Below are 24342 nucleotides of genomic sequence, written 5' to 3' on the forward strand. Positions count from 1 at the left end.
GTAGGTGTTGTTTTGTTTTTTTTTTTAGCTTTGTTTATTTAAGTAATCTCTACACCCCATGTGGGGCTCAAACTCATAACCCTAAGATCAAAAGTCCCATGCTCTTCCAACTGGGTCAGCCAGGTACCCCACAAATGTAATCATTTTGTGTGAATGTCTTAAATAGTAACATTTCCTATCATTTATTCATAAAGGTTAATATTCATTATGTAAACATTCATTTTCAAGTTTCCCATATTATGTTTATAACACATCACATGCAATTGATTACCCTGATAATATCTAATTTCAGTTGCTACAGCTATTCATACACCCCTCTTGTCAATAGAAAAAGAAAATCAATTAAGAATACAATTCTTAAAAGATACCTTCTGTATGAAAGTCTGTGTGTGTAATTATCTGGTATTATATTTATAGCATATTCTCTGTATGTATTTATCTCTTATGATTTAAAACAAGTTAAAGCTACGATTATCCTTATAGTTTAGCTTTTTTTTATAGAATTAAATGGACTCCTTTTGTTTAAAAACCACTGATAATGTGTTTCATCAATGTCAAAACATGGCTTGTAATTCCAATAATACTAAATAATTTTACTAGAGTTAATATTATGATGCATCTGTACTGTCCTTAAAATTGTTACCAAGTAAAATCTTACTCCAAAGAACAGGTAGAAAATAGACACTGTTCATGCTTTATCTACTTAACATACACTGAAAACTCTGCTAAAATAAACCCAACCATTGTACTACAACAGTTTTGTTGTAGTATGAACTGTTTTGCACACTTGGTAGTTCATAGAAAAGAAAATGACCTCAACAAAACTAACAGTATATTTGTGCCATAACAAATGGAAACGTTAACGCAAAGAACAACAGCAAGAATGTGTTTGTCTATCACTACTCATGACCTCACAGCTGCCACATTGACTTGTTTCTGCAGTCTGTAATTAGTTAAATACATATCCCTTTAAACATGTAAACACATGAAGTTTTTCTAAAAGTATGGTATTAATATTTTTAAATTACTTTCCAAAATTTGATACCAGCTATTTCTCACATATAGGAGACTACAGTCTACACTGCACTATATTACTACTACACTATCGTCTACACTCTAGTTTGTAGTTCAAACTCTACTACAAAATAAGCTGGATGACCCTGAGCAAGGTTCTTAATCTTTCTAAACTCATCCTTTCTTCTAATTTAATGGGACCATAGTAGTACTTACCTCCAAGAATCACTGTGAGAAATCCATGAGAGAACTCAACCAAAGTTCTTAGCCTTGGGCCTTGCACATGCCAAGTGCTGGTAAATGCTAGCTATTATCATTACGCAAGCATATAATTAAGCTCATTGCCCTATATTTTTATACTGAGAAAATGGCTCATAATTGGCACCAAACGGGATGGTTTGAGTTCTACATCAAGATAGTATAATATGCAATTAAATGAACATTATTAAAGAGGCACTCACATTTCTTCTACCACCACTATGTGCCAGGTACAGTGCTTGATAACAAAGGAAGCTAAGAGAAATAAGGCTCAGACTTAGAACATCTTTACGGTTCAGTGACATACAGTAAGCAAATAACTACTTTCAAAGTAGTATAACCATACTTCCTGGTTTGTCAGGAACACCTTTTATCCTGGCTTACTAGTTATTTGTGCCTCCTTTCATTCTCATGTGTCCAAGTTTGGACAATACATTATGTGGTCACCCCTAACTAGAAGTATGTATGACGACACGCTCAGAATACAGGGAAGAAACCATCAGTTGTGTGTAAAGCTCTAAAGACTTACATTGCTCCTTGAAAGAAACATTTGAATTGTCCAAGTGGACCAAATGAAGGGGGAGAGATAGAAGGAAGATCTCATTTTTATTACTCCAAGTCAAAACCACAGAGCGTTTGCATACTTGTTAATAAACTTAGTAAATTCCCTTGACCAGTGTTAACATCGATTAGTTTGGTGATTTCATATTTTTTTCCTAAAGACATAACAGAACTACTCCAAGACACAAACAATATATAACACATATTCATTTCTTGATACAATAAATAGCTATTATGTACCCATGGTCTGTCTTTGATGTGATAGAAGATACAAAAAAATTGTATAAGACACAGCTAAGCTGCATAAGATCTAGTAGCAAACACCAAATATCTTAGGTAATAGTTAACAAGATAATGAGACACAGAGCACATGAAGTGGGACTTGGGGAGACTGAGAAAAATTGGGAACCACCTGGAACTTACTGAGAAAAGGGAACCTTACCAATTCAGAGAAGGATCATAATCCATGGCCCTTTCTGTGACTGAAGCAGCCAAAAAGGTAGAAGAACCTGAGACAAACTTGGCTTCACACTTTTACCCAGAGCTGCTCCTTGCTGATCATCAAACCACAAATATTCATTGAATGCCTGCTGTTTGCCAGGTAGCATACCAAGTGCTGTGGGAAAACTTAGTCTAAAGCATGGTCTTTGTCCTTAATGAAATGTCACACAGCAACATTTGAATAATTAGACACAGTACCCTTATGAATGTAGTTGAGGAGATCACTGAGGTCTGTATTGTCAGAAAAGGTTTCTTAGAGGGAAGGAATTCAAGGTGGGTCTCTGGGAAAGAGGGAGTCATATCAGTGTTTTCTAAACTGTGGATCGCATACCTCTGGTGGTATGAGGTATGATTTTAGGTGATATGCTTAACAGCAGCAGGGATGGAGGGGGTGAGAACGGGGAGAGGTAGTTTGGGGTACATGCATCTTCAACACAGCCTGAGATGTACAGTTGACCCTTGAACAACGCAGGGGTTAGAGGCATACTTGAAAATCCACATTTAACTTTTGATTCTCCCCAAAATGAACTAATAGCCTATTGTTGACAAGAAGTCTTGATGTGGAGAACAAAGACAAAAGAAAAAAAATTTAACTTCCTTACATCTTACAGCCCAGTGACAAGGACTTGAGATAGACAGAGTGACCTTCCTCAAGGAGATTAGCTGCCTCGTTGTTAATACTTTGCTAAAGGCAAAAGGCAACCTCAGCTTGACATTATCCCAGCCTCCAGGATCCTGTATATCTCCTTTAACATATAAAAATCCCTTTTGGGGCGCCTGGGTGGCGCAGTCGGTTAAGCGTCCGACTTCAGCCAGGTCACGACCTCGCGGTCTGTGAGTTCGAGCCCCGCGTCAGGCTCTGGGCTGATGGCTCGGAGCCTGGAGCCTGTTTCCGATTCTGTGTCTCCCTCTCTCTCTTCCCCTCCCCCGTTCATGCTATGTCTCTCTCTGTCCCAAAAATAAATAAAAAATGTTGGAAAAAAAAATTTAAAAATCCCTTTAGAAACTTCCTTTATCTCTACCCCCACCCCCAGATATAGATAGATAGATAGATAGATAGATATTAACATATATATATGTGTTGATGTTTGTTTATTTTTGAGAGAGAGAGCATAAGTGGGGAAGGGGCAGAAAGAGAGGGAGACAGAATCTGAGGCAGACTCCAGGCTCTGAGCCATCAGCCCAGAGCCAGTCGCGAGTCTCAAACCCACAGACTGCAAGATCATGAACTGAGCCAAAGTCAAATGTTTATCCAACTGAGCCACCCAGGCATCCCTCAAGATATATATGTTGGCAATCATCCTTCAAACATATGGCCCACTGATGTACATGTGAAGGGTCTCACGACTAAGGTTTTACTAGACAGTAATAAATGACCTTCTAACAACAGCTAGCCCCTCAAGGTCCTGGAAACCTTGCTTCCAAATTCCTTAGAGACTTACACTATCCCTAATACCATTCCAACTTGAAAGTATATAATCAGCCACTTCTCACAACCCCAGTGCATCTCTTTCTGCCCGTGGGTCCTGTCCCCATGTTTTAATAGAACCACCTTTTTTGCACCGAAGATGTCTCAAGAATTCTTTCTTGACCATTTGTTCCCAAACGCAACATTTCACATCATTACCTATAAGATAAACAGTTAACACATATTTTGTATGTGATATGTATTTATATATGTATTTACATTGTATTCTTACAATAAAGTAAGCTGGAGAAAAGAAAATGTTATTAAGAAAAGATGAAGGAAGGGGAAATACATTATGGTACTGTACTGCATTTAATGAAAACAATCCGTGCATAAGTGGACCCACACAGTTCAAACTTCTGATGTTCAAGAGTCAACTGTAATTGCATTACGGCCCCTCAGTTCAAAACAAAAACCCCATATGAAACAAAACAAAAATAAAACAAAAAAAAGCGTTAGGAATTATAATAAAAATGCCCCTGGGGACAACCAGAGAAGAAGAAAGGAGCCTTTTGAGAATAATTCTGCTACATCAGTTTAGAGACTACCAGTAACTAAGAATTACCTTTTCTTTTTTCTTACAGTGAACACTTACATATGGCAGGTAATTCAGATCTTGCCCATATAATAGTGAGAAAAGTTTCCTCTATACATTTGTTAATGTTAAAAATATGAGTCAGCTAAAAGGAACCTCTCAAGTAAACAACAGTAGCAATAAAGAGAAAGGGGATGTGTCACTTAGGAGAGCACAAAGTTGGGCAAGCAAAACCTCAGTAATTGGCATTTCGTTAAAGGGGAGTTCCCAAGAAGAGCAAGAGCCACAGTGGATTTTGAGCTGAGTATTGGCAGGTTGGCATATGAGAGTGGGGAAAGAAAGAGTCCAAAAGGCAGGTTTCCAAGAGAGACTGAGGTCTGCACTGTGCTGGGGGGGAGGGGACTACTCCCTGCACCTTGAGGAGGCTCTTTGGCTCAGAGGAACCAGCAGAATTGGCCCCAGTGACCTGTTAGGAAGACATTCAGAAGGCACCAGTGGGACTCCCACCTCCATGGTTTCCTAGGGCTTCAGCAAGAGGGGACATAGAAGCTTCAACATACCTTAAAATGTCTGGACACCCCTGCCCTTAAAACTGATGGGTCAGAAATGTTATAATTCCACCTAACACAGAGATCTACTTGTTGCTTTCACAAAGAAAGGGTTTTATATATATAATTTTTTTTAATGTTTATTTATTTTGAGAGAGAGAGAGAGAGAGAGAGAGAGAATGGGGGAGGGGCAGAGAAAGAGAGAATCCAAGGAGGCTCTGATGATGTCATTGCAGAGCCCAACATGGTGCTCAATCTCATGAACTGTGAGGTCACGACCTTAGCTGAAACCAAGAGTCAGACACTTAACCCACTGAGCCACCCAGGCGGCCCTCACAAAGAAAGTTCATGATGAGTAAGATTTGAGGGTAAAATTGGAAGAAAGGGAAGGTAATACACCAGGATCTTTCACGTCCAATTCTCATTCCTTCCCTGGCAAATGTTACTACCTGAAAGAAATTAAGCTCTTGCTTTTGTCCCTGTGACTAGCTAAGCTAAGTAGCTGGCAGAATTCTGATACTTTGCTCTGTGCCACTGCCACTGTGGTAGCATACATGCCCTATATAATCCCTAGGACTATAGTGGGCAGACTGATGAAAATAGATCACCCACTCCCCCCAATATTCTATGCCCTCATTCCTGGACCTGTGGCTAGGATGAGATAGTCCCATGATTATGTTATGTTATATGTCATAGTTGACCTGAACAGAAGATACTCTGGGTGAGTCTCATCTCACTACAAGAACCCTTAAAGCAAAGAGTTTTCTACCACTAGTGGCAGAAGGAGAAGTCAAAGAAATTGAACTCATGAAAGAGACTTGATGAACCATTACTGGCTTGAAGATAGGGTAAGGGGTGGGCACATGACAAGGAATAAAATCAGTCTCTAGAAGCAGGGAATGGCCCTTGGCTGACAGCCAGGAAGGAAACAGGGATCTAAGTCTTATATCGACAAGGAGCATGAACACTGCCAACAACAATAATGTGCTTGGAAGCAGATTTTTCTCCCAGAGTCTCCAGATGAGAGCTCAGACTTGCAGGCACCTTGATTTCAGCCATGTGATACTGTGAGCAGAGAATTCAGCAATGACATGCTGGACTTCTGACCTACAGATAATATGAGCTAATAAATGGGTGTTGTCTTAAGCCACTAATAGTAATTGGTTACGCAGCAATAGAAAACAAAACCACTGTTCACTGCATTAACTCTTCTCTAGACAGGATGTGAGGTGGTCCTCCAGCCTTGAGTGTATCTGAGTTTCCACTCTATGGTCAATTCACAAGACAAATAGATCAATACTCAGGCATTAGTAAACAATTCTGGGTTATTTATGATTATATAGGGAGGGGAACCACGGGAAAAGACTGGAATCTCTGATAATTTGGCATATGAGGGACTTAAGTTTTATTTTCATTTGGGTAAAAAAGAAAATCAGATCTTATTTTGAAGTAATTGGCTGGTAAGACCTCATAACAGTGGGTGATATTAGAATTTCTGGTAGCATATGGTGCCAGTCTCTGAAAAGGAAAGGCATTTTAGAGAGTTCTCTAGTAAAAAGAGAATGATGTCTGAAGTCAGGCAGATATGATTAAGTTTTATTGACAGACAGCTGAGTGTCTGATCATGGGCTTGTAGGAAATTTTTTAAACTCTTTGAGCCCCAGTCTACCTATTTTAAAAGAGGAACAATACTTATCTCATAAGATTTGGGGAGAATTAAACGAAATTTAGTTCATGTAAAATCTCAGTGCCTGCAGCACAGCAGACTATCAATTAATTTGTCCCCTCTATTGGAGTGGAAATTTTTTCGCAACTTCCTTGTAATGTTTTTAAAGTAAAAGTAACTAAATTATAGCATATACTAGAGTAATGCTATCTTACAGAAATATAATGCATGCTACACATGTAATTTCAAACTTTCCAGTAGCCACATAAAAATAGTAAAAATAAGCATATAAAATTAATTTTAATAATATGCTGTTTAACCCAATATGTAAAAATACTGTCATTTCAACATGCAACCAATATAAAACTGTATTAATGATAAATTTTACTTTTAACTAATAAACTAAGCCTTCAAGGTTGTTTATATATTTGATACAGCACATCTGAATTGAATATAGTCATGTTTCAAATGTTCAATTTTGGCATGTAGGTAGTGACTATGGTACTAGACAGCTCAAATATTTCAAAAAATTCTCCTTTATTCTTTCTTAATTCTAAAATAAACATGAATAGGTGATAAATAGATAATTATAGGTGTATGAGAACACACATGCATATACATTACACTCTGGCATAAACTAAACAGGTGTTTTTTTGTGTGTTTTTTTTAAACCATCGGTTCTTAGTTACAATAGTTGCACTGCAATAAGAGAATTAAGGTATAAGTGGCTTTCTAATTTCAAATTCCAAAAATACTACAAATCAGAGCTATATAGCCAAAGTAAAGTAAGTACAGGCAACCATGATAGCCAGGTGAAAACAAAATCCTATCTTGCACAAAAGAATACAGGTTGGCTTTTAAAGTAACTTTACTTGAGGGTTATATATTCATTTTCTTTGCTTTTTCTTTCAAGACACTGGACTAGACTTTTGGATTCTACAAAGCTTGTTTCTTCTTTCTAAGTCAGTATCTCCATTTTTGAGAATGAGAACTAAAGCATATTGGAAATGGTGGGAAATAGGAGTAATACACAATAGCCACCTAAAGACTCAAAGAAAATCTGTAACACTTCTACTAGGATCTTCAAAGATGATTCAGACAGTGATCTTGCCCCTAGGGTGGATACCGTCAGGCAGGAAAAGAAGAAAAAAACCCCAAAAAACAAAAACCAACAGAACAAATTCAAACATGGGTAATACAAGGTACAACACTGAAAGAGACTGAGAGATACCAAAAAACATACCATGAGTATATATAAGAACAAAATCCTATTCAGTGGCAGTGAGGGAAGGTTTCCTAGATAGGTATCCTACACGAGAGATTTTTTTTTAATCTTTTTATTTTTAAAGATTTTATTTTTAAAGATTTTAAAAATCTTTTTATTTTTGAGAGAGACAGAGAAAAAGGGAGAGCGGGGGAGGGGCAGACAGAGAGAGAGAGACAGAGACAGAGACAGAATTCTAAGCAGGCTCCAGGCTCTGAGCTGTCAGCACAGAGCCTGACACGGGGTTGCAAATCATGACCTGCAAATCATGACCTGAAACAAAGTCGGCTGCTTAACCAACTGAGCCACCCAAGGGCCCCAAAAATGGTTTTTAAAGAGTAATTAATAGGGCTCCATGTAATTCAACAGATATATGCTGCCTACCTACTGTGCAGCAGGTCCCATAGAAAGCAATAGAGCTACAGTGATGGAGGTCTATGCTTAAGCTGTTGGGCTGGGGATGGAGAATAGTGGAAGAAAAGCAAAAACCAGAAAAATGTCACAGCTGTGGATCCTAACAGCTCTTGACTCTTCATACCACTTCTGACAGCCCCTTGTCTCTGAACTCTTCCCAAGTTCTGCCTCTTGTACCCACAAACAATTTCTGGCTTCTTTTCTGTTTCTGACCCTCCATGTACAATCAGACTCTTGGTCTTACCTTGTCCGCAGGCCAGCCTGGCTGTGGGGTGAGTGTTTCATCTCTGACCCCTGCCCTGCAGCCACATGCAGACTCTGCCCACCCTTGCTCTGGCTCTAGCTGTAGTCAGGAAGCTGCTGAATCAAGAAGCTGCCACCACAGCTTCCGGCTCCAGCTTTACTCTAGCGTGAAGAGGAAGTTGGGCAGAGTTAGGTAAGTATTATCACAGAGATAGTTTGGGTAGAAGACGTTTGACTCAGTCTGTAGGGATCCTATTCTTAAAAGATCAGATGCTTGAGAGGAATTATCCAAAAAAGAACGGAAGGATCCGATTTTTTGGCATGGAAGAACCAAACGAATGAAATCAGGGAGAGGTGAGAATGTGGTGCCTTTAGGTAACTAGGGAATGAGTGCAGGGTCAGAGAAAGGAGCCTCTTAGGCACAGAGACAAAAAGATGCTGCACCTGCACAATGACATTACACTGTACTAAGGAGTCTGGCTTTAGAATATGGAACAGAATATGATAGTAATAAGTAGGGCAGAAAGACAAAATGCATGAATGATATTGCTTTAAGAATAAAGTGTGTATATATGGCCATGTCGTTAAAGTATCACATATAACCTTTGAACTTCAAAATATTCCTGCTTCAATTACTTCCTTGATAAGCTCCATATAGCATTCGTCTGTAAAGGATAGTATGTGAAGAGTTGAAATGGAATTTTTTCAAGTTTATTTATTTATTTTGAGTGAGAGGGAGAGAGAATCCCAAGCAGACTCTGTGCTGTCAGCATGGAACCCAACACGGGGCTGGATCCCACCAACCATGAGATCATGACCTGAGCTGGAATCAGAGTTGGGCACCTAACCTACTGCACCACCCAGGCGCCCCGAAATGGAATTTATAGTACCTGCATGATTGTTTTATATTCATCTGTGTGTTTTTAATAAATCATCAGTATTGCAGGGATTGATTTCTTCCTGGTTTATTTTCCATTACTATGAACAGTTTTGTATTTACAGTATCTCCTTATGAACAGAAATTGCCACACACGTGAGATTCAACGGGCACTGTCAATTCAGTGAGTTATTCTGCTATTCATATATTGTCTCCAAGACCATTTTCCCCCATTTTTCTCTTCTCTCATAATAAAGAATTGCATATTCTACTTTATTAAAAAGTAGATTAAATGGGGGCGCCTGGGTGGCTCAGTCGGCTAAGCGTGACTCTTGATTTCGGTTCAGGTCGTGATCTCACAGATCGTCGGTTTGAGCCCGGGGTCAGGCTTGTGGCTATCAGCCTGTCAGCACGGAGCCCACTTTAGATCCTCTGTCTTCCTCTCTCTCTTCCCCTCCCCCGCTCACTCTCTCTCTATTGAAAGATAAATAAAACACTAAAAAAAAATAGGAAAAAGGAGGTGGATACTTTAAAAGAGAAAGGAAATTAACTTTTTTGAGAGGGGAATGTTAACATTTTGATCATTTGACAACTTCATGGGAATTTCTTAAGTGGAAAAAACATAAAAGATTTTTAAAAAAGAATTTCCTTTGGTAAAAAGAATGATGTCCACAGTGATTTCTTGGTTTAGAAAAGTGAAAAGAACTAAAGGAGCTTTTTGCAGCTTTTTGCTCCAAGTGAGACCTGCCCAACATATTCTTTTGCTCACCAAGCGATAATTTCAGTCCTATTTCCATATTCCATGAACTAATAAATTATAAATCAGTAAGACAAATATATAAAATATTAAAATAAGTCATCTATTTGTTAAGAATTCTGACAAACAACTATAGCGCTATTCATTATTTCTTCATTTGTTTTTATATTGTTTTCCTGCCTCTGTATATATTCTTTAAAGGGGATTTTTTAAATTAATGGACTTCTTTTTAGTAGTTTTAACTTTACAGAAAAAACTGAATGGAAAGTACAGAGACTTCCCATATAGCTCTCATCCCCCTAACCCTATTATTAACATCTTGCATTAGTATGGTATATTTGTGTTATGGTAGGTATTTTTTATTTACTTATTAAAAAAATTTTTTTTTACATGTATTTATTTTTGAGAGACAGAGAGAGACAGAGCACCAGTAGGAGAGAGAAGGAGACACAGAATCCAAAGCAGGCTCCAGGCTCTGAGCTGTCAGCACAGAGCCCGACACAGGGCTCAAACTCACAAACTGTGAGATCATGATCTGAGTGGAAGTCGGACGCCTTACCGACTGAGCCACCCAGGTATCCCTTTTTTTAATTTTTTAATGTTTATTATTTATTTTTGAGAGCAAGAGAGCGCACAAGCCCGGGAGGGGCAGAGAGAGAGGGAGAAACAGAATCTGAAGCAGGCTCTAGGCTCAGAGCTGTCAGCACAGAGCCCGATGCGGGGCTCAAACTCACAAACCGTGAGATCATGACCTGAGCCAAGTCAGACGCTTAACTGACTGACGCACCCAGATGCTCCTTTGATAGGTATTTTTTCAAAAATTTTTAAAACTTTTCTCTACAGAGGTGTTGGATATTTTCCATTAGATTTATTCCTACAGACTTGATATTCTCCAATATTACCACAAATAGTTTCTTCTCTTTTATTACTCTTTCTAGGTATGTGGTGCTAGTATATAGAAATAAAACTAACTTTTGTCTACACCTGACATCTTATCAATTTGTGGATTATTTTGGGTTCTCATATAAACAGAATCAATTGCAAATACTGACCATCTTATTTCCTTCTTGCCAAAGCATATGCCTCTACACTGATTAGAACCTCCAATGCAAGACTTAACAGAAAAGATGATCTTTCTCTAATTTGTTTTTTTTTTTAATTTTTTAAATGTTTATTTATTTTTGAGACAGAGAGACAGAGAGAAAGGGTGAGACAGAATCTGAAGCAGGCTCCAGGCTCTGACCTGTCAGCACAGAGCCCGATGTGGGGCTCGAATTCACTAACCGTGAGATCATGACCTGAGCCAAGGTTGGACGCTTAACCGGCTGAGCCACCCAGGTGCCCCTCTCATTCTTGTTTTTAAAAGGAATGCTTCTAATATTTGTTCACTTAGAATGATGATTGCTTTGGGTTACCTATAGATAACGTTAATCACATAAAGGAAGATGAGGAAGTAGATACAACACACATGTAATTGGTATATAATTGGTATCCTCAAAGATATGAACCCCCTCCCAAAAAAGGACCATCTTAAGTAAAGACATAAATCAAGAAAACTTTTTGTCTAGATAAAAGGCCACTTATCTTTTACTCTACTATGAACCAACTAACACGAGACATATCCTAGCAAAAATGTTACTGAGCATCAACGGTAAAGAAAGAAAATTTTGGTTTGCCAGGTGAAACTGTAAGTCACAATGACTGTGTTTCTGATTTCTTCATAGCCTTGTTTTGAAGTCAGTAAAATGATGTCCTCAAAGAACTCAACATCCTCAAGGGAAGAAAGTGTGACTCAAGAAATTTTATGCCTGGTAAATTACTCCTAGGTATTAAAAGCAATAGAAGTGCAATTCTGAATACAGAAAAATTCAGGGAGTTCTTCTTCAACAAACTACTTCAGAATTTAATTTCAGCCAACTGAGAGATAAATGGAGAAACTGGCAAAAGGACAAAGTATGCAATAGTGAATTCATTTAACTGTGAAAACAGAATAAAATAAAAGTTTGTGGTTAAAGAAAAAATATATAAACGTCATAAACTCTAATGTTAAAATAATGTTACCTTTAACAAAAGTTGGTACAGGAAGAAAAAAACCATAGGCTCAAATTATATGTATAAGAAAATTCATTTGGCATTGGGTTTTTTTTTAATGTTTACTTATTTTTGAGAGAGTCAGCATGAGTGGGGGAGGGGCGGAGAAAGAGGGAGACAGAGAATCCCAAGCAGGCTCTGAGCTGTCAGCACAGAGCCTGACGTGGGCCTCAACATTCACAAACTGTGAGATCATGACCTGAGCCAAAATCAAGAATCAGATGCTTAACCATCTGAGCCCACCCTTGGGCCTTGGCACCAGGATTTTTAAAAATCCATGGGGCGCCTGGGTGGCGCAGTCGTTAAGCGTCCGACTTCAGCCAGGTCACGATCTCGCGGTCCGTGAGTTCGAGCCCCGCGTCAGGCTCTGGGCTGATGGCTCGGAGCCTGGAGCCTGTTTCCGATTCTGTGTCTCCCTCTCTCTGACCCTCCCCCGTTCATGCTCTGTCTCTCTCTGTCCCAAAAATAAATAAAAAACGTTGAAAAAAAAAAATTTAAAAATCCTTCCAGGAGATTCTACTATGCACCAAAATTTAGGAACCACTGCACAATGGGAATAATGACAGTCACTTTCCTGTTTAAGCCTCAGTTGTCCACGGGAAGTGCAGCAAACAATGTTGACTTCCACCTGTCCCAGGACTGTTGAACAGGGAGATACCAGTGGTTACAATCCGTACAGTTAAATCAGAAATGAGATAACTAAGGTTTTTTTCTTCTTCTTGGTATGACACATTGTTTTATCATAACAGTCTCAGCAAGAACAGGCTCTTATTGACTATGAATCTTGCCCATTGTTATAGAAGTCATTAACAAAGTTTACCCTGAATAAATCCACCCAGGATACCCTGTACCCAGAACATCCATATCACTCAGGAAGACAGACAAAAGAACAGTAAGCACAGTACAGACCTAAAATAAATACATAAGAAAACAAACAAACACCAGAAATAATCACCTGTAAGCTCTGGTATCCAGCAAATTCAAGAATATTTGGGGTCTCTTCTTTGGGATGAGAGTAGTGGGGAACTAATGGAACCTTGTTCTTTCTTTCCTGTACCCATAATTTTCTTATTCCATGCTGGGTTTGCTCATCAGCCTATTTGCTTGTCTGGGCTTTTGGTCCATAGAGGCAGCAAAATCAATTCCAGATATTTCTCTCACCCATCAGAATGGCTGCAATTCTGAGCCATTGGCAGCCAGTATCTTTGCTTTTCTTGTACATTTTCTCTGTAAACTATAGGAACAACTCCTGTCATCCCTTATTATCATTTCCCCTGTAATTCTGAACCACCAGCTTTAGCCATAAAGAATACATACACTCACGTGTATGTTAGCTCTTTTGGTAGAAAAATTACCCAGAGTTTCCTTTCTGGAGTGAATCTACCTTTTTTAAGGGTGTCTTGCACACTTTCACATTTTGAAGACAGTAGATCTTGCTGCTGTTACGTAACCCCTCAGGACTTAGAGCAGATTCCTCAGCAGGCCCTCTTGCTCCTGGGATCATGGAAATCTGTAGCCACTTCATTCACTCCTAGGTTAGCAGACACCTTGGCCTTCTGACCCCTTGGGACTTAAGACACCTGGGCCAGCCTAATTTCCATTTTTGAAAATGTTCTTTCGTGTGCTCGAAATGTATGTTTTCTGCAGTTGTGAGTATAGTGTTTTCTACATTGCATTAAGTCAAGCTTGCAAGTTATATTGTTTAAATCTTCCTTACTTTTTCTGTTTTTTAAAAAATATTTATGTATTTTATCCCTATCAAAAGAGGTGAATTATATCACCAACTATGATTTTGATTTTGTCTAAGGTCTATTTTTGCCTCTTAAATGTGGGCCATGTTAAGTCTATAAAAATTTGGAATTTTATATCTTCCTGGAGATCTGGACCTGGACCTTTTTTTATGTTATTCTTTTTTATTTTAAGATTTTATCTTTAAACAATCTCCACACCCAACATGGAGCTCGAACTCACAACCCTGAGGTCAAGAGTCACGTGCCCTACTGACTGAGCCAGTCAGGTGTCCCTGGACCTTTTATTATTATTAAGTGTTTCTCTATCTCTAGTAGTAACTTTTCATTTTAAATCCTGATATTATTAAAGCTACATCAGCTTTCTTTTAGTCAGTACTTGCACGGTTTAATTTTTGGAATTCTTTTACTTTAAGCTTCAAGATCTCTATTCAAAACAATGAGAGTTTAATGAAATTTAATTTGACAGCCATTTTACCACATTGAAACTCTCTGTCCACTGTTTTCTGGCTTCCATTGATGTTGGGATCTAACTGTGGCTCCCTTAAACATATGCACTGCAGATATGTGGCTGGACAGCAGGAACTCCAGTCCAGAGCAACTGTTCCTAGATCAAAGTCCTCTTTCTCGTGGACTCAGATTATGAGCCTCCTGGGCTAACCCAGAAACACAAACTTGAGTTATCAGGAACTTTAATGTTGTTTTGACATTGGAACCTCTTCACTTTCACCAAGAATTTTTGCTTCAGAGATGAACAAGTACAGAGATCAAGATTGGCTACATAATTTATGTGTCTTGTACAAAATGAAAATGCGAGGCTCCTTTTTAAAAAATAGTAGGAATAAAATAAACCCACGATTATATGATCAATTGATCTTTCACAAAGGAGGCAAGAATATGCAGTGGGAAAAAGTCTCTTTGGCAAATGGTGCTGAGAAAGCCATTAGAGCTACATGTACGAGAATGAAACTGGACCACTTTCTTACACTATAAACAAAAATAAACTCAAAATGGATTAAGGACCTAAAGGTGAGACCTTAAACCATAAAAATCCTAGAAGACAGCACAGGCAGTAACTTCTCTGACATGAATCATAGCAACTTCTTTCTAGAGATGTCTCCCAACACAAGGTAAACAAAAGCAAAAATAAACTATTGGGACTACATCAAAATAAAAAGCTTCTGCACAGCATAGGAAACAATCAACAAAACTAAAAGACAACCTACTGAATGGGAGAAGATATTGGCAAATGATAGGTCTGATAAACAGTATCCAAAACATATAAAGAACTTATAAAACTCAACACCAAAAAACCCAAATAATCTAATTAAAAATGGGCAGAAGACATGAACAGACATTTCTCCAAAGAATACATACAAATAGCCAACAGACACATGAAAATATGTGCAGCATCACTTATTGGGGAAATGTAAATCAAAACCACAATGAGTTTTCACCTCACATCTGTCAGAATGGCTAAAATCAAAAGACAAAATGGGGCCCTTGGCTGGCTCAATTGGTGTAACATGTGACTCTTGGTCTCGGGGTTGTGAGTTCAAGCCCCATGTTGGGCTTGGAGCCTACTTAAAAAAAGTAAAAATAGGGGCGCCTGGGTGGCTTGGTCGGTTGAGCGTCTGACTTCGGCTCAGGTCATGATCTCACAGTCCGTGAGTTCGAGCCCGGTGTCGGGCTCTGTGCTGACAGCTCAGAGCCTGGAGCCTGTTTCAGATTCTGTGTCTCCCTCTCTCTCTGCTCCTCTCCTGTTCATGCTCTGTCTCTCTCTGTCTCAAAAATGAATAAACGTTAAAAAAAATTTTTTTTTAAAGTAAAAATAAAAATGAATAACTAAAAAAAATACAAGAAACAACAAATGTAGGCAAGGATGTGGAGAAAAAAGAACACTTGTGTACTGTTGAAGGGTATGCACACTGGTGAAGATACTACAGAAAACAGCATAGAATCTCCTCAAAAACCGGGGCGCCTGGGTGGCGCAGTCGGTTAAGCGTCCTACTTCAGCCAGGTCACGATCTCGCGGTCCGTGAGTTCGAGCCCCGCGTCAGGCTCTGGGCTGATGGCTCGGAGCCTGGAGCCTGTTTCCGATTCTGTGTCTCTCTCTCTCTCTGCCCCTCCCCCGTTCATGCTCTGTCTCTCTGTCCCAAAAATAAATAAATAAAAAAAAGTTGAAAAAAAAATTTAAAAAAAAAAAAAAAAAACCAAAAATAGAACTACTCTATGAGCCATTAATTGCACTACTGGATATTTACCCAAAGAATATGGAGACACTAATTTAAAAAGATACATGCACCCCTATGTTTAGTGCAGCAGCATTATTTACAATAGCCCAGTTATGGAAACAGCCCAAGTGTCCATTGACTAATGAATGGATAAAGAAGATGTGGCAACATTACTCAGCCATAAAAAAGAATAAAATCTTGCCATTTGCAAACACGTGGATAGAACTAGAGAGTTTAATACTAAGCTAAGTAAGTCAGTCAGACAAAATAAATACCATATGATCACACTCATATGTGGAATTTAAGTAACAAAACAAAAAAGCAAAGGAAAAAAAGAGAAACAAACCCCAAAACCAGACTCTTAACAATAGGGAACAAACAAATGATGACAGAGGGGAGGTTGGTGGGGAGGATGGGTGAAATAGGTGATGGGGATTAAGAGTATGCTTATCATGATGAACACTGAGTAATGTATAGAAGTGTTGAATCATTATATTGTATACCTGAAACTATATAACAACTGTATGTTAAGTACACTGGTATTAAATTTTTTTAATAAAATAAAATAATAAAATAATAAATACATACATACATAAATACATAAATAAATAAAGGGGTGCTTGGGTGGCTCAGCTGGTTAAGTGTCTGACTCTTGATTTCAGTTCAGGTCAGGATCTCATGGTTCCTGGGATTGAGCCCCTCATTGGGTTCTAGGCTGACAGTGTGGAGCCTGCTTGTGATTCTCTCTCTGCTCTCTTTCTCCCCCTCCCCTTCTCTCTCTCAGAATAAATAAATAAATTTAGAAAGAAGGAAAAGAAAGAAGGAAAAGAAAGAGAGAAAGAAAGAAAGAAAGAAAGAAAGAAAGAAAGAAAGAAAATACCAAGACAGCAATAGCAGAACATTAAACCAAGTTCAGGATCCTTCTGAACAGGGGAACCTGTGTTACTGCACTGGCTGCACACTGAAGACACTGGCCTGTATAAGCCAGATCCTGCTTGCTGGTCCGATCGATTACTCTTCCGCACCAACACAGCCATTTGTTCCACTAGGACTTCAGTGAAATTCAAAGGAAAAGAAAGCTGATCACAAGACATGAGTTGTAAAACTTTAGAAATTCATAACCTTCTTGCAAACATATATACGCTTTTTCTAGAAATAATATATAAATGAATGAATTCTTATAACTCTCAGTTATTGACTTCAGAAGACACCTTAACCCTAATTATAATAAGCAAGCAGAAGTGTAAGAGAGTAAAGAGACTCGTATGAATGAGATCTGCGAAGAGTTCCTAGCAGAGGGCTTAGAGTTATGCTTCGTTGCACTTTACTGATACTTCTTACAAAGTCCTAAAATAAATGGTTAATAGAAATCCAATATACAGTTTGAGAGATAACCAGGCAAAAATAAATATACAAAGGTTAGAAGTAGAGAGACTCAATACTGCTACGTCTACGAAAGAACAAAATGGAAAAGTAGTTTATATTCTAAGCTAAGCAGAACATAATAAAAATCCATAAGATGAATTTTCTAATTCATAAAAATGTTGCATAAAACATAAAGAAATGTTTAAAATCTGTAACTGAGTCTATAAGAAAGAAAAATTCATAGGTGCCAGAAATGAAAAAGGACTCATTTCTGCCTTGGGAAGTGTGTTAACTGATACTAAGGCAGAATACTGGATCTAAATATTGACCCTATTAGCTAGAGACTGGAGTTTAATCATCATAGGAGAACATAACATAACAGTTTTGGCCATTTCAAAGTGGGGATATAGAACTGATACTTCCTATAAAAAGAAATGACGTGTGGAAGGGTTTCCCCTTTGGGTAGACAAACTCTATCAAATCAGAGAAACATCAAGGAAGTAAGCTCTGAGCAGGACTCTGGGATAGCGATCTCCACTCCCCCACCGAGAAACAAAATGTAAGTTAAGCCTCTCTCAGATGTGGAATCTGAATTTATTCTACCCCTATGGTGAGGGAACTCCTGGCCAAGACATTAATATTAAAGCTGGTGCTGCACCCCAGTGAAAAACACCCAGGGTGCCAGGCAGTAGCAAACTCCAAAGTGCTCTACAGGGATGCTTCTTCAGCAGTGGTCACATGAGTTTTGTACTCAAGATACACGGTAAAAAAAAAAAAAAGACAAAACATATGACATTATGTCCACAGAAAAACAATAAACAGGAGTACAAGCAACCTGGAGAACTTACAGAAAAATATTTCTGCAAAATAATTCTTTCAAATGATTAAAAAAATGGAAGAAAATAAAAAAGTTTTAAATTACTGTTATTAATAATAGTAACAATAATGGATTTTTGAAGTTTACTTATTTATTTTTGAGGGAGAAAGATAGGGAGAGCATATGATCAGAGGAGGGGCAGAGAGAGAGAGAGGGAGAGAAAATCTTCACTGTCAGCATAAAACCCCTTACGTGGGACTTGATCCCATGACCTGAGCCCAAATCAAGAGTCAAATGCTTAACTGACTGAGCCACCCAGGCACCCCTCAATAATGAATTTTTAAGAGAAAAAATATTAAAGAAAAACAGTAAATAAAACTACAGTATAATATATATGAAAGACAATATGCAATTTTGATTTTAAAAATACATAATTTTGGGCGCCTGAGTGGCTCAGTTGGTTAAGTGTCTGGGACCTCAGCTCAGGTCATGATCTTGTGGTTCATGAGTTCGAGTCCTGAAGTTCATGAGTTTGAGCCCGACTCATGCTCTATCTCTCTCTTTCAAAAATAAATAAAAAACATTAAAAAATGTTTTTAATATACAATTTCCAGAAATGAAAACTAATGCTTTGAATTGAAAAGTTCAATTAAAGTACAGATTATACATAGCTGAAGAAAAAAACAGTAAAGTGGATAATGGAGCAAAGCAAATTACTCAGGATATCATGAAATGATAAGATGGAAAATAAGAACGAGTGGTTAAGAGACAGGAAGGCTAGGGGCACCTGGCTGGCTCAGTCAGTAGAGTGTGTGACTCTTGATCTTAGGGTTGTGAGTTTGAGCCCTACGTTGGGTGTAAAGATTAAGGAGAAAAAAAAGACACATGAAGGATAGACTGAAAGGCCTAATATAGACTGAAAGGATTTTTAGAGTGAATAGGGATAATATAAGAGAGGATGTATATGAAAATACAATGGCTGAGAATTTTCCAGAAATGATGAATATAATAAATTCTGAAATCAGAAGAGAGTGGAGACTGGAGAAGAATAAATAAAAACAAATCCATATCTGCACTGTAGATGATACTGCAGTGATACCTACCACTTCAGTGATACCACAAAACGCATAGATTAAAAGGAAACTCCTACGGCAACCTTGAGAAAAGATGGAGACTACAAAATACATTTTTTTAAAAGTTTATTTATTTATTTTTGAGAGAGAGAGTACAAGTGGGAGAGGGCAGAGAAACAGAGAGACACAGACACAGAATTGAAAGCAGGTTCCAGGTTTTGAGCTGTCAGCACAGAGCCCAACACAGGGCTCCCACTCACAAACCATGAGTCATAACCAGAGCTGAAGTTGTACACTTAACCGACTGAGCCACCTAGGCTGCCCTACAAAATACTTTAGAAAGAAAGAAAAATCTGAAAGACAGACTGGAAAAATGATTTCATTGATAACAGATATATCAGCAGCGACTATAGAAACTGGAAAACAATAAATAATACTTGCAAAGTGCTGAATGGAAAGAACCGTCAGAACAGAATTCTGTCGAGTGAAACTATCATTCACAAATGAAGGAGAAATAGACATTTCAGACAAACTGATTAACGCAGGCTGCCTCTTACAGACTCTCAGGAAAAGAGCTGTCTTAATAAAAAGAAACTTGAACTAAGGCAGAGTGAGAGGCAAGAAACAATAGTGATCACATGACTAAAGATGTTGACCTAACAAAACAGCAGCAAAAATGACCAATTTGATGTTTAAAATAGGTGATGTCCCCCTCCCTCCTCCAAAATTAGGTTACATATTTTTGAGAGCCAGATGGGCTTAATGTAAAGTTTACATGGACAAATAAACCAGAATAGTTGGGAAAATTATGATATAGGAGAGCAACGAATGGGAGTTCTCTCTACAAGACAGCCAGCCAAACACTTTTATGAAGATTACATGAGAATAATGTGGTCTGGCATCTGAATACACAGATACATCAGTAGAACAAGATAGAAAACATGCAAACTGCTGTTGTGATGTGTGTTGGAATTCAGCATAGGTGGTCTCCAATTTACAATTGTTCAATTTAAAATTCTGTGACTTTATGATGGACTTTATGAAAAATCTGAGTTTCCAGGAGAAATCACACTTCAGATTTTCAATCTTGGTCTTTTCCTGGGAGAGCGATATGTAGTAGGGTAATTTGTTGTGATGCTGGCGGGGACAGTGAGCCACAGCTTCCAGGCAACCACGTGATGATCATGAGAGTAAGCAAACGATATACCTATAAGCATTGTTTTTCACTTCATTACAGTATTCAATAAATTATGACATATTCAGCACTATATTGTAAAATTGGCTTCGTGCTAGATGATTTTGCCCCACTGTAGGCTAATGTAAGTGTTCTGAGCACAGTTAAGATAGTCTAGGCTAAGGTATGATGCCCAGTAGGTTAGGCAGAGTACATTCATTTTCATTTTCTGGTATTTTCAACTCACAATGAGTTTATTGGGACATAACCCCATCATAAGTTAAGGAAGTTCTGTATATGACAAAGGTAGAACTTCAAGTCTTGTGGAAAAGATAGATTAGGCAAAAATCTGTTAGAGTAACTGGTAGATATCAGGGAAAAAATAAATTTAATCTCTACCTACCTAAAACTAAAATAAAATCTAAGTGGATCAAAACCTTAAATGTAAAAAATTAAAACTATAAAATTACTATAAGGAAATATAAAAGAATATTTATTAAAAATCTTGAAATGGGGGGCGCCTGGGTGGCTCAGTTGGTTAAGCATCTGTCTTTGGCTCAGGTCATGATCTCGCGGTTTGTGAGTTCAAGCCCTGCGTCGGGCTCTGTGCTGACAGCTCGGAACCTGGAGCCTGCTTTGGATTCTGTGTCTCCCTCTCTCTCTGCTCCTCCTCCACTCATGCTCTGTCTCTCTCTGTCTCAAAAATGAATAAAACATTAAAAAAAAATTTTTTTTAAATCTTGAAGTGGTTAAGACTTTTCTAAGAGTGATTAAAAAAAACAAACCAGAAACTGTAAAATAAAATATTGATAAACTTACCACATATAAAACCAAAAATTCCTGCACAGAAAAATAGAAACAAAAACAAAAGAAAACAAAAAAACCTCCCCCCCAAATACCATAAAAACATTGAAAGAGAAATGACAGTCTGGGAAAAAAATCTTACAATTCGTATCACAAACAAAAGAAAAAAAACCAACAATTGTATAGAGAAATGGGCATACGATGTGAAATGACAGTTCACAGAGAAGGAACTATCGATGATTCTTAATATATGAAAACATACAAAAAGACTTTTGACTTGAGTCACAGTAAAAGAAATGCAACTTAAGACTCCAGTAAGATGGATTCTCTACCTATCTGATTTGTAAACAACACGAGTTTCTAACACACTGTTAACAAGGGTATGGAGAAATCTTCTTTCAAAATATATATTACTGGTAAAACCAGAGTTGATGAAGCTGAAGGTAATCAGATATAGGTAAATTCTAGTTGCTGCTTCAAATAAACCCCACAATTTTATTTACTTAACAGAAGTGTATTGCTTGTACATGAAACAGTCCACTGGGATTTCCTAGTAGTGGGAGCAGGTGATGGGGGGAGGGATGTGTAGGGAAAGAGGTTTGATTCATGAATTCACTCAGGGATCTAGGTTGATGGTAATTCTGTCCTCTCCAACAGGTAGCTTTAAAGTTGCCCTGATATCAATATCCAGTCAACAAAAGCAGAAAGAATTTAGAGAACTGTACGTGGTAAATATCTTAGCTTGGGCTGCTTTAACAAAATACTATAGACTAGGTGACTTAAACAAAATAATTTTTTCCCTCATAGTTCTAGAAGCTGGAAGCCTGAGATCAGGGTGCCAGCATGGTGAAAGCCCTTGTCCGGGTTGCAGAAAGCTAATTTCTTGTATGCCTGAAAGAGAGCAGGCTAGGTCCTCTGTCTCTTCTTACGTGGGCATGAGTCCTGTTCATGAGGGTTCCACCTTCATGACCTAATTATCCCCAAAGGCTCCACCTCCAAATACTATTACACTGAGATTAAGGTTTAAATTTAATATATTTTTTTGAGAATTTTTAAATATTTATTTATTTTTGAGAGAGAGATAGAGCGTGAGTGGGGGAGGGGCAGAGAGAGAGGGAGACACAGAATCTGAAGCAGGCTCCAGGCTCCTAGTTGTCAGCACAGAGCCAGATGAGGGGCGTGAACTCACAAGCCGTGAGATCATTAACTGAGCCAGTCAGACACTTAACTGACTGAGCCACCCAGGCACCCCTGAAATTAGGGTTTAATTTTGGGTATTTACATTCAGTCCATAACAGTAAGCTTTTTTTTTTTTTTTAATTTTCACTCGCTTAATTGAAATGTACCAAATGTCCTTTCAAATTGCAATTTAAATGGTATACACGGGTGTTATAAACTCTTTGAATAAACTGTAAAAACTGAGGTTATAGTTGCTATATAACATTACATCAGTTTCAGGTACATGATATAATGATTCAATATTTGTATATACTGTGAAATGATCACCATTTTAAGTCTAGCTACCTCCCTCATCACACAAAATTACAGATTTTCTTTTCTAGTGATGAGGACTTCTAAGACTTAATCTCTGAGCAACTTTCAAATATGCCATGCAATATTATTATTACAGTCACCATGCTGTACATTATATCCCCACGTCTTGCTTATTGTATAACTGGAAATTTGTACCTCTTGACCCCTTTCACCCCACTTTTTGCCCACCCCCAACTGCCTCCCCTCTGGCAACCACCAATCTATTCTCTGTATCTATGAGTTCTATTTTGTTTGGTTTGTTCATTTTTTTTTTCAAGATTCTACATACAAGTGAAATCATACAGTATTTGTGGTTCTCTTTATAACTTATTTCATTTAACGTAATACCCTCAAAGTACATCTGTGCTGTCACAAATGGCAGGCTTTCATTCTTTTTATGGCTAAAAAGTGTGTGTGTGTGTGTGTGTGTGTACATACATATGTGTGATATGTGTGTGTGTGTGTGTGTGTGTGTATATCACATCTTCTTTATCCATTTGTCCATCAATAAGCACTTAGGTTATTTCCATATCTTTGTAAATAATGCTGCTATACACATAGAGGTGCACTATCTTTTTCAAATTAGTGTTTTCATTTTCTTCAGACAAATACCCAGAAGCGGAATTGCTGGATCATATGGGAGTTCTATTTTTAATTTTTTTCAGGAACTTCCATACTGTTTTCCATAGCAGCTGCACTGATTTCCATTCCTACCAACAGTTCATGAGGGTTCCCTTTTCTCCACATCCTTTTCCACACAGGGTCACCAACACTTTCGGAACAGGAAGTTTTAAGGGGGCAGCCATAGGAAAGCATTGAAATGCATTTGTAGAATAATTTGCTGAAATTAAGACGTACATGCTCTGTGATGCATGCCCTTTGAGGAATTTATCCTACAGATATATACACATATATGCAAAATGATGTTTATGTAAATATGCTCACTTTAATATTGTTTTTAGTAGCAAAACATTAAGCAACCTGTAGGTGTTTGTGAAATACATTATGATACATGCATGTAATGGATATTATAATAAGAATTATAAAGCCATTATATTATAACTTATTTATATGTGTAATATAAAATATATTTATAATATATTATAAATAATTATATAAATTATTATAGGAATGAGAAAGTTGTATATTTACTGATATGAAATAATCTGGAAGAAGTATTTTTGGATGAAAAAACATATAGAACAGTATGGGTTCTATACCACCATTTACATGAGCAAAGAAAATATTATGTACACACCTTATATGCTTGTCTATGAGTATTCTGCCTCCAGATGGATATACAAGAAACTGGTACAAATGGTTGCCTGCACAGAGGAGGGGGCCTTGAAGGCAAAAGACAGAGATGGGAAAAAATCTTTCACTGCATAGCTTTTTGT

The 24342-nt window shown here is 37.8% G+C and overlaps 1 protein-coding gene across 4 annotated transcripts in view; it reads right to left on the minus strand.

Annotated features, from left to right (window-relative positions):
- The window catches only part of CDC42SE2 (CDC42 small effector 2), a 190927-nt gene that overhangs the window by 125130 nt on the left and 41455 nt on the right, over window positions 1–24342 (minus strand). Inside the window, exons 1-2 of one of the 4 annotated variants that reach the window (XM_058717709.1) lie at window positions 8474–8561; window positions 3887–3961 (exon numbers count right to left, since the gene is read on the minus strand). The exons of 2 other annotated variants lie outside the window; for them this stretch is intronic. The gene's annotated coding sequence lies outside the window, so the exon portion shown is untranslated. Of the gene's footprint in view, window positions 1–3886; window positions 3962–8473; window positions 8608–24342 lie in introns of those variants that run through there. One more of the 4 variants, XM_058717449.1, reaches the window with a different exon arrangement.

Source organism: Neofelis nebulosa, chromosome 1, assembly GCF_028018385.1.
Source record: "Neofelis nebulosa isolate mNeoNeb1 chromosome 1, mNeoNeb1.pri, whole genome shotgun sequence".
NCBI classification, from domain to species: Eukaryota; Metazoa; Chordata; class Mammalia; order Carnivora; family Felidae; genus Neofelis; species Neofelis nebulosa.